The sequence below is a fragment of the Callorhinus ursinus genome, unplaced genomic scaffold, assembly GCF_003265705.2.
Source record: "Callorhinus ursinus isolate GAN/ISIS: 27379988/994484 unplaced genomic scaffold, GSC_fseal_2.0 scaffold1, whole genome shotgun sequence".
NCBI lineage: Eukaryota > Metazoa > Chordata > Mammalia > Carnivora > Otariidae > Callorhinus > Callorhinus ursinus.
In genome coordinates, this window is record NW_027397063.1 from 92,921,107 (window position 1) to 92,932,922 (window position 11,816).

The 11,816-nt window shown below is 37.7% G+C and overlaps 1 pseudogene; it reads left to right on the forward strand.

Annotated features, from left to right (window-relative positions):
* The first annotated feature begins 1,712 nt into the window (after positions 1–1,712).
* Positions 1,713–10,520, forward strand: LOC112819926 (tetraspanin-2 pseudogene; annotated as a pseudogene).
* Positions 10,521–11,816: the final 1,296 nt, after the last annotated feature.

Here is an 11,816-nt window from a genome sequence, read left to right on the forward strand (position 1 = left end):
GAATGAGAGATAGAGAGCACGAGAGGGAAGAGGGTCAGAGGGAGAAGGAGACTCCCTGCTGAGCAGGGTCAGGCTTAGTTTAAACATGAGATTAAATAATATGATTATAATACACCTTTCATACACTAGTTTGTTCTTAAAAAGGATGTAAGGTAACTTTAAAAATACCATGAAATTACATAAATACCTTTAGAGTTAGTAGTAGTAAAGACAATAAAACAAAGAGAAAGGAATTTTTTTTTAATTTTATAAAAAGGGTTTTTAATTTTGGGGGGAACCTTCATACTGTTTTCCACAGTGGCTACACCAGCTTGCATTCCTACCAACAGTGCTTTAGGGTTCCTTTTTCTCCACATCCTCACCAACATCTGTTATTTCCTGGTTTTTTATTTTAGCCTTTCTGAAAGATTGAAAGTGATAGCTCATTGTGGTTTAATTTGCATTTCTCTGACGATTAATGATCTTGAGCATCTTTGCATGTTTCTGTTGGCCATCTGTAGGTCTCCTTTGTAAAATGTTTATTCATGTCCTCTGCCCATTTTTTGATCTGATTATTTGGTTTTTTGGTGTTGGCTTGTATAAGTTTTTTATTTTAGATATTAACCCCTTATGGAATATTTCATTTACAAATATCTTCTCCTATCTTCAATAGGTTGTATTTTGTTTTGTTGATGGTTGCTTTGCTGTGCAGAAGCTTTTCATTTTGGTATAATCCCAATAGTTTAATTTTGCTTTTGTTTCCTTGTCAAAGGAGACATATCTAGAAAAATGATTCTTTGGCCAGAGTCAAAGAAATTACCGCCTATATTTTCTTCTAGAATTTTATGGTTTCAGGTCTCACACTTAATCCATTTTGAGTTTATTTTTGTCTATGGTATAAGAAAGTGGTCCAGTTTCATTCTTTTGCATATAGCTGTCCATTTTTCCCAGCCTCATTTGAAGAGACTCTTTTCCCATTGTATATTCTTGCCTCCTTTGTTATAGATTAATTGACTATATAAGCATGAGTTTATTTCTTGGCTCTGTATTCTGTCCCATTGATCTGTGTGTCTATTTTTGTGCCAGTACCGTGCTGTTTTGATTGATACAGCTTTGCAGCATTTCTTGAAATCTGGGATTGTCATACCTCCAGTTTTGTTCTTTTTTTTTCAAGATTGCTTTGACTCTTCAGAGTCTTTTGTGAGTCCATACAAATTTTAGGATTATTTGCTCTAGTTCTGTGAAAAATATTGTTGGTATTTTGATAGGGATTACATTAAATCTGTAGATTGCTTCAGGTAGCTTTTAACAATATTGGTTCTTTCAATCCATGAGCATGGGATATCTTTCCATTTCTTTGTGTCATCTTCAATTCCTTTCATCACTGTTTTATAGTTTCCAGAGTACAGATCTTTCACCTCCTTGGTTAAGTATACTCCTAGGTATTTTATTATTTTTGATGCAATTGTAAAGGGAATTGTTTTCCTAATTTCTCTTTCTGCTATTTTGTTATTAGTGTATAGAAATGCAACAGATTCCTATATATTAATTTTATATCCTATGACTTTACTGAATTCATTTATCAGCTCCCAGTAGTTTTTTGGTGGAGTGTTTAGAAGTAATATAGAATTACCATATAATCCAGTAACCCCACTATAGGGTATTTACCCAAAGAAAACAAAAACACTAATTTGAAAAGATATATGCACCTGTATGTTCATGTTTATTGCAGCATGTTTACAACAGGTAACATATGAAAGCAACCCAAGTGTCCATCCATAGATGAATAGAGAAAGAAGAGTGATACACACACACACACACACACACACACAAACACACTGGAATATTATTCAGCCATAAAAAAAAGGATGAGATCTTCCATTTGCAACAACATGGATAAACCTCGAGGGTATTATGCTAAGTGAAATACATCAGTCAGAGAAAGACAAATACCATATATTTTCACTCATAAGTGGAATTTAAGAAAGAAAACAAATGAACAAAGAAAGGAGAAAGACAAAAAATAGACTCTTAGATACAGGAAACAAACTGAAGGTTACTAGAGGAGAGGTGAGTAAGGGGATGGATAAAATAGGTGAAGGGGATTAAAAGTACACTTACCTTGATGAGCACTGAAAAGTGTATAAATTATACTATATTGTACACCTGAAACTAATATAACATGTATGTTAATTATACTTGAATAAAAAATAAAGCATTTTAAAATTATTTTAATTTTCCTTAAAGTTTAAAAAAACTTAAGAATGAAGTGAGTACACAAGTGCACGTAATGAAATTAATGTGGTCACACATGTGGCTCTGATTTTTCTATATTCACCAAGGAGAAAGAATAAATAGGAGGAGTTACATCATTCACAGTGCCATACAAAGAAAAACCACACAGCTATTCAGTATACATATTCCCATTCCTAATACCAAAGCCACAGAAAATTTCTTTCATGGGTTATCCTGAAGAAATTCTATATATGAACAAAATCCTTACCATATTTATAATAAATATGCCAAAAATTTCATAGAGTTGTTTGCTCTGATCTTCCTTAAGCACAATTTAATCCTACCTAGGTGCTATGTGGAAGACAGAGATGGAGACAAATTAGACTCTCAAATTAGTTTCTCAAACCCCACATATATGGAGTCACAAAATCTTATGAATTCCACTTTCACAATCCCTCTAACTAGACACTCTCTTTAGTTTCACCTCATGAATTCTCACTGACTCACTTTGCAGCTTCCTAATTATTCCCTCCACATCTAATTCTCCCTTTCCCATCCATCTGCAAGCCAGCTTCCAGACAGAGCTTTCAGAAGCATTGCTCTGGTTATGTCACTCCTTTCCTCAAAAGCCATTTTCTGCAGGGGGTGGGGGGGAAGTTAAATGTACTAGTTTGTTCATATAAGACCCTTAATGATCTGGCCCTTACTCAGGGTGGAGGGTGGGGATTTCAAACCCCAGCAGAGGTGAGTTGGGCACATAAATGGGTAAAGTGGTCTTGGGATAGAACAAACAGCCCCATCTGAAGAGAGCTGACCACTACCATGGAACAATGTGGACCCATGTCTAAGAGAAGCTAGAAATCGTATTTTTATATAAAAACTCCTGATTTTTAAATGTAGGAAGCTACTTCAAAAGAAAAGTGGATACTTTTTAAGCCAATGAATCTACATCTTTAGATGAGATGAGGCCTAAGGAGTGAAAGTTTGGGACGTGTGCCCAGCCTCTCACGCTGTTCTTCCATGCTTGCAGCTAAACTACATCCTCTACTCTCCCCCTCCTTCCACGCCTCTCCTGTTCTGTTCCTTCTCAATGCTCAGACTTGTAGTTCAGCTTCAAGACTCATTTCAAATACCAATGCCACTAGTCTTTTTCAGAACCAGTGAAAGTAACCATTTGTCCTCTAAAATCCTACAGTATTGGAACTCTACCTTCCTTATAGCAGTAAACACTCTCAAACCAAGTAATCAGTAATTACTTTCATGTGTGCTTTTTCTCTCCAATTAAACAGCCATGGGTGTGCAGGCCATGTGAGATTCAACTTTAAATATTCCACAGCAAATATGCAGTCTTTCAATCAGTTTTCAAGTATTTAAGAATCAATTATCTTAAGATTGTTAATTGAAGAATTAATATATTGAGCTATACCCATTACCGTCTAGACTTTTGTTTTCAGTGCTTGGAAATCAAGCATTAGACATGGCTTTCTTTTCCCCTTCACAGCTTGTATACATATCTCAGATAGGGAACTTCCTAGCATAACATCAATTTCCTTAGCACTGAGTTCTTTATTTTCCCATGAAATGAAAGTTTGCACTCCCTCAAGCAGATCCTGAAAATATCTTGACTCTGCATGCAGTGTTTAGATTGTTTTATAAACCAATTTTTAGGCCTGTGATATATTTGTGCCATTTGTCTGCAAATACAATTATTTCCAAATTGGTGTAAGTTGCCCTGAATATTTTCACAAACTGAGCATTAACATCATTTCAAATTTACCCAGTAACTATTTTATGGTCCTGGATATTTTCTTGAATTAGGTTAGTTTATATCGAAATATACTTTTCAAAAGATTCATATGTTTTAATCCAGAGATTAAGAAAATAGATTCTCTAGAAGCCACTCCTATAACCCGGCTTCCCCATCAACCCCACACAATGGTGATGCCAGTCTTCATTTATCAGCTGTCTCTGACACACACCCCACCTCCTGGGAGATTCAGAATACGCTACTCATCTGTGAAGGAAACTAACCATAATGCAAACTTTGGAAACAAAGGCAGAAAAACTTGAGGGAAAAATGTCATCTCCAGACTGATGTAAAAACTAGACTCTTCTATCCCTCAAGCTGAAGAGTAGGAAGGGCAGAGTTCCCCAAATGTGACATAAAAAATTGGGAATCTGAGCAAAGATGAAATACCATAGGAGTTAAGGAGACTCTAGTTGATATTTGAATTTGAGTAGCTGAAGTTCAAACTGTCATTTGCACAATTTAAGCTGCATATTTCAGAAGAAAAAAAGAAAAGCCAAGTGCTGAAAATTGAAATCCTCTCATGAACAGTCACTCTATTTGAAAAATTAGAGACTTGTCAAGGAACAGCCATAACATTTACAAAAATGTAGGGACAGAGCAAATTAAATGACAAAACCTGTGAGAAGTAGTTTTTTTGGTCTTTTCTGCTAAGTGGAGTACATATACAAATGTGCCTTCATGTACTTTTCAAGTTCAAGTCTTGCTTTAAAAGCTATAGCTCTAAATCCAAATCCCTGTGTGAAGGAGTTAATAGAAGCGTAGATATAATGGGCTCATACGGTCTTTGGAAATGGATAACAGCAATAGGAGTTATCATCAGTTGGTGACTGTACATTTCAAATCCTGTCTCCCTGCATTTAAACCCTCAGTATAAATTTAAATTCGTGGCAGTCTATCTCACAGTTAGTCTGCTGCTAGGTCACAAGACGATGGGAAGAGATTACAAGTGAAAGTTCATAAAATATATACATATGTATATAGGTACATATTTAAATCAGATCAACATAAATCTATCCATTTTAAAGCTGACACTTAAACAAGAACACCAACAGAATTTTAATTGTCTGTATCTATGACCTCTTACTAATAAATATCAGATGAAGCATCTGTACTTTTTAGAGGTTAAAATAACGTTGGCGTCAGAAAGTGAAGTAATCAGGTAGGGAATAAAAATAACTTTGTGGTAAGTTTCTCCTGTGAAGCAATAAAAAGGTTGTGCAATGGGAGGCTAAATCTTGGAAAGAAAATGTCAAGTTGAGAAATGCTTTGACATAAAGATAATGCACAAATAAAAGGAACGAATACTTGGGGAGAGGAAACAATTGAGAGAAAAACAATTTATGTGTAATATAGGAGCTTCTGTACACATTTAAGGCATAACAGGGCTGGTAGAGGTTTCAGAAAATGATGAAATATTTTGTTGATTTCATAGAGAAAAAGAAGAAAACCTCACTGAGAAATCACCATTCAGAATGCCAGATTCAAACCAGCTCCTAACTTTTATGTTACACTGAACTCTTTATAAAAATTTGAGTCTGAAGGCAACTTCCTTCTAGAAGAAGCACAGTGTGGTAAGCAAAATAATGCCCCACCTAAAGATGACCATGTCCTGGGACACCTGGGTGGCTCAGTTGGTTAAACACCTGCCTTCAGCTCAGGTAATAATTCCAGGGTCCTGAGATCGAGTCCCACATAGGGCTCTTTGCTCAGCGGGGACCCTGCTTCTCTCTCTGCCTGCCATTCCCCCCTGCTTGTGTGTGTGTGCTCTCTCTCTCGCTCTCTCTCTCTCTGACAAATAAATAAAATCTTTTAAAAATTTTAAAAATAGGGCGCCCTAGTGGCTCAGTTGGTTAAGCGACTGCCTTCGGCTCAGGTCATGATCCTGGAGTCCTGGGATCGAGTCCCGCATCGGGCTCCCTGCTCAGCAGGGAGTCTGCTTCTCCCTCGGACCCTCCCCCCCTCATGTGCTCTCTATCTCTCATTCTCTCTCTCAAATAAATAAATAAAAAATCTTTAAAAAAATTTTTTTAAATAAAAAATAAATTTAAAAAAAGATGGCCATGTCCTAATCCCTAAAACCAGTGAATATGTTACCTTACTTGGCAAAAGAGATTTTGCCAATGTGGTTAAGTTAAGGACCTTGAGATAGGGAGATTATTCTGGATTATCTGAGCATTGCTAATCATATGAGTACTTAAAAGCAAAGAAAGGAGATGTGATCACAGAATGGTCAGAGAGAGAAACATTTCTGGTGAAGGAGGGGGGTCTAGGAGCCAAGGAATGTGGATGGCCTCTAGAAGCTGGAAAAAACAAGGAAAGGAACTTCCCTGAAAGCCCCCCAGAAGGGAATGCAGTCCTGCTCATACTTCCATCTTAACCCAGTGCAACCTGGGCCAGACTTCTGACCCACAGAATTCTAAGAGGATAAAATTCACGCTATTTTAAGCCACTAAGTTTGCAGTAATTTGTTACAACGGAAATAGAAAACTAACAAATATAGTACATGAATTTTAAAGCATAGAATTTTCAAATTTATGTTTAAAAAAAGCCAGCAAAAAAGAATTAAGAAATATCTGTCACAGTTTTTCAGTAGGATGGCCTATGATATCACATATAAAACATGAGATAAAACCAATCTTGTGGAAAGAAATATCTAGGGGTGCCTGGGTGGCTCAGTCAGTTAAGCATCTGCCTTGGCCTCAGGTCATGATCCCAGGGTCCTGGGATCAAGCCCCACATCGGGCTCCCTGATCAGTGGGGAGCCTGCTTCTCCCTCTCCCTCTCCTGCTTCCCCTGCTTGTGCTCTCTCTCTCTCTGTCTGTGTCAAATAAATAAATATCTTTTAAAAAATAATTTAAAAAAAAGAAATATCTAAAGAAATTTAAATATCTTAATACCAATCTCCTCTTAGATGGAGAGCTTAGTGAAAATGTTTTACTTTGAAAAACCTGCTTGAATTTCATTTGATTTTTTAAGATGTTCAATTTGACCATGTCAGTCCCTGCAAAAAAGTCCCCAGGGTGTCCCATTTTACATGGAATTAAATGCAAATCTCATACCATAGCCTATCAGGCCCTATGTGATCTGACCGCCTATGATCACATTTTCTATTTCTCTCCCACTTCTCACCTAGCCTCAGCCACATCGGCCTTTTTCTTGATCTTTAAACATGCAAATCTTATTCCCACTCCACCCTAGAGCCTGTGGACAAGCATTGCATAGGGACCAGAACTAGAGACCCGGCACTCTCCAGAAAGAAACCTGCATAATATCAGAACCATCTTGGGCACCATCAAAAGTATGTAGATCCCAGAACTCCAGCCCTCTGTATGGGTCCCAGAATCATATATTTTTTTAAATCTGCAGGCAATAAGCATCACCACCCTTTTGAGATAGGAGCGGTGTGGGACACCTTCAGTCAGGCCCAGCAAAGACAACTGCACTCGGGGGTGTGTGCTGCCTTCTTTTCAAGTAACTCAGGTTAGAATAAGTAATCTTAATGGTTAGATTTAGTATTTTGGAGAAACCAATAGTATGGTCTAGTGGTTAGGAGTACAGTTAACCTGGGTGCATAGTCCTAGCTCTGCAGTCACTAGCCAATATACTTGGGCAAGTTACTTAACTCCACGGGGCCTCAATATCCTCAACGATAAACTGGCGAGGGGTGTTATAACAAAGCTATCGCAAAGAGTTGTGAGGATTAAATTGCTGAATACACATAAAGTATTTAGAACTGTGCTTGCTCACTAAATGTTGACCATTATTCGTAAAAGGCATCATTTCAGTCAGTCAGCCATCCTGTTGCTGAGACATGATCTACTTTTAATGGGGTTTGGCTAGCGTTTGAAAAATTCTCGCTTACTGTCTTAACCTGCCTAGTTTTCATCTTTCAAAGCTGTCCCATGAAATAAAATGAAAATAGCTATGTTCTTCCCATTGTCTTCCAAATGGCTTAATCAATGGTATTAGACATACAGGCCATAGAATCTTTACAACTGTATAAAATGGTTACTGTTTCTCTGCTGATATGTACTAGATTATCGAAAGCCACAGGAAAATAAAATATCAATAAAAATTTCCTTTTTTATTCTCCCAGGATCCCTGCTGATTCCTCATCTCTTCTGGTGGCTAAACTAAAAGGGCATAGATTACTGCAGAGGCTGCAGTCTATAAAACAAAACAAAACAAACCAAAAAACCACTATTCTAAGATATCTAAATTCAGAAAGGATTTTACCACTGGCTGTCAGGCCCTAAATCCATAAAGGATATGAATTAGTTAGGACTTAGTTTAGTACTTAGGCCTTTTCAGACTCAAGAGAGATAAAAGGTTGTTTGAGCCTAGAGAAACTGGAGAAGATACGTGTTTGTCCCCACCAAATACAGGGTAGCATTCACCTAGCCTAGCCATGAAATTTGGGGATTCCCAAAGACCAAAGGTTTAGAAATTTCAGTGGTCTCCTTGTTCCCATAGGAGTTGGCTAAGGGATAGAACCTGCATGTGTGCCCTTTGGTGCTGGGCACTAAGAAAAGAGAACCATAAAGAAATGGCAGTGTGACACAAGAAGACAGAAATGTAAGGACAAAAAGGGCCCCTGCACTGTCTGATCTCTCTCCTTCCATTTCAGATGCAGAAAGTTTCCAGCCATTTTGTTGTGGCCAGAGAATCCTCTTTATATGGTAACTGGAAGCATGAATAACAGAGGTAGACAATTTCACAAAAAGGTAAAAGAATCATACATTGGTTTTGGCATGGATTTGCTAGAAGCATAAGAAACAAGGGAGCCAGGTATCCCACAATTAACTCAAGAGCCTTATGACTAGGATAACCAGGAGAGTCATCTTGTAAGGAACTAGTGCTAAGATATGGTCTGTACCAAAAACCAAGCCAGGGAGCACCAGGGTGGCTCAGTTGGTTAAGCATCTGACTCTTGATTTCAACTCAGGTCATGATCTCAGGGTCGCGAGATCGAGCCCCTCATAGAGCTCCATGATCAGCTGGGAGTCTGTTTGAGATTCTCTCCCTCTCCTTCTGTCCCTCCCCGCCCCCGCCATGGTGCGCATGCTCTCTTTCTTCTCTCTCTCTTTCTCTCTCTCTCCAAAATCAATCAATCAATCAGTCAATCAATCTTTAAAAACAAAAACAAGCCAGGATTTGGACAAGCATGTCCATCCTTATCCTCCACTGCAGGTGCCTTACTACAACATCATCAACACTATGGGACAGCAAGGGTGGGCAGGCAGGAAGCTCAGAGAGAGAGAGAGGCCTTTCAACTGAACAGTGCTGGAACCCAACAGTGACTGAGTCAACAATACCTAAACTGGACTATAAAAACATACCCAAATCTGATGGACTGAAGAACAATTATGTTTTAAACTGGAAGTGGTTGGAATATATAGAAATAAAGAAATTGAGTTTTTGGCTGATGAGCAGTAATACTCAACGGGGAAAATAAGTTATTGGAAAAAGTTCTATTTTGCACAGATCTGATATGAAATTATTGAATTTATACATATTACATAATTAAATTCTAACATCTCTTTTTCCCAAACTAACCTCTCATTTTCCAAAGAATAGGCCAAAATTCATAGGGAAATTCATGTAAGTCATTGTCAGTTGGGTCAAATTTAACTATCAGGGTTTTTTCCATGAAATAAGCACCTTGCACCTTATGACCTGGGTCAAATCATGGTTCTGGTTTTCCCACATGTAAGATAAGGAAGCTGGACCTAATAGTCTAAATTTCTCTTCCAACTCAATAATTTAATGACAAGGTAGAAAGTTCCTCTCAGGTCTTTGTTAAGAATCAAGTGCATAGATTTTCTGTCCTTTGCTTTCTCCATGAGAACAACGGTTCCTAGGGCTTGGCTTCAGTAGGCTGTATGTGCTGGTTGGAGCAGGGGCCCTGATGATGGCTGTGGGCTTCTTCGGGTGCTGCGGAGCCATGTGGGAGTCTCAGTGTGTGCTTGGATCTTTCTTCACCTGCCTACTGGTGATATTTGCTGCTGAAGTAACCACTGGAGTATTTGCTTTTATAGGCAAGGATGTAGCCATACGGCATGTTCAGACCATGTATGAAGAGGCTTATAATGATTACCTGAGAGACAGGGAAAGGGGGAACGGGACTCTCATTACCTTCCACTCAACATTTCAGTGCTGTGGAAAAGAAAGCTCTGAACAGGTCCAACCCACATGCCCAATGGAGCTTCTAGGGCCCAAGAATTGCATTGATGAAATTGAGGCCATAATCAGTGTTAAGCTCCAGCTCATCGGAATTGTTGGTATTGGGATTGCAGGTCTCACGATCTTTGGCATGATATTCAGCATGGTTCTTTGCTGTGCAATACGAACCTCACGAGATATGATATGAAGCTACTTGTACATGAAAATTGCAATCTAGAGCCTTCATACGGCTGTCACCAGAACTGTCTCCTGGCTCATTTTTAATATTCAAAGGACATTAGGATCTAAAATAATATGCTGTTAATTGTACATTTGCACAAAAAAAAAAAAAGAATCAAGTGCATAATTAAAGCACTTTAGCTTCCCTCTGGAAAACTTGACATCCCAAGGTTCGGAAATGTCCAAACACTTTAATATTTCCCTGCAAGCTGTTTGTAGAATAATTATTCCATATATTGATCTAGGTTTACCTACCATTCTTTATGTGATCCAAGATTAACTCATAAATCAGACAAGCATAAACACGTGCTCACCAATGGGCCTCTTAAAAGAATTAAACTTTAGCATGTCATTAGCCAGCTTCTTCAATTGAATGGAATGTTAAAGCAACATTTATACCTTGTGTAGTACTTTCCTCCTAGAAGTTAAAATTTCCCACTGGAAAGATAAAAGATGTTATTTATTTTGCTTAATAAAGACTTTCAAGAATCATAACATTTCCAGTATTAGCAAATTTGAAAACTTTATAAATCCCCCAGAGCTGTTCCCCTTTAAGTCTTTTAAATCAGGAGATTCTGAATCTCTTTTAAATCTCACAGAATATGATTCCTGGTGATTTACTATAAATCCCAATGCAGCTAGGAAATGTTAAAGCATTTTGTTCAATAAGACTTCCTTATGAATGCACAGCTATCATGTTTTCCAATATATGATTCTATCCACATCTGCTATAGGGTTCGGAGGAGTGGCAGGCATTGGCAATATTGTCAAGTGTTCTTGAAGCAATAGAAAAGCAAAAAAAAAGTCATAATTTTCTATGGAGATAATTTCTATGCCACACTGACAGTTTTAAATGTTTTCAATAGTGTTGATTTATTGGAAAGCTTAGAAAGGTAGTGCTTAGAACCAGCTTTTCCCATAAAATCTCAGTGACAGAGAATAACTTTTACACCTTTCAAACTGTCCGTTGTGAAAGATTTTCTCATTACGATGAAGGTGTTTAGAGGTTTTTGATTTAATGTAGAATGATAACTCCCTTGAGTCTCAGACTTCTGGAAAGAACAAACAATGAAAAGTATCCTTCCCCTGAGTGAGCTCAATAATGGAATACCTTTGGCTATCCATGGCAACAAAGTACTTCCCTGACTTGCTTGAGTTTTGTAATGTGGAATTCTTATTCATACAAAACAAAATTTATTTATAAATATAGTACACTTTGATCTTGTGTTTCCAAAACAAGAGAAGCTGTAGCTTCTGTCTATTCATCACTGTTACTGCAGTTTCCTATTTAACTCTTGGAGTCAACAAACACAAAAGAAACTCTAGAAGCTTAACAGTCTATAAAATACTCTGATAAGCTAACTCTGGAGTGCTCGTCATGTTTTAAAAA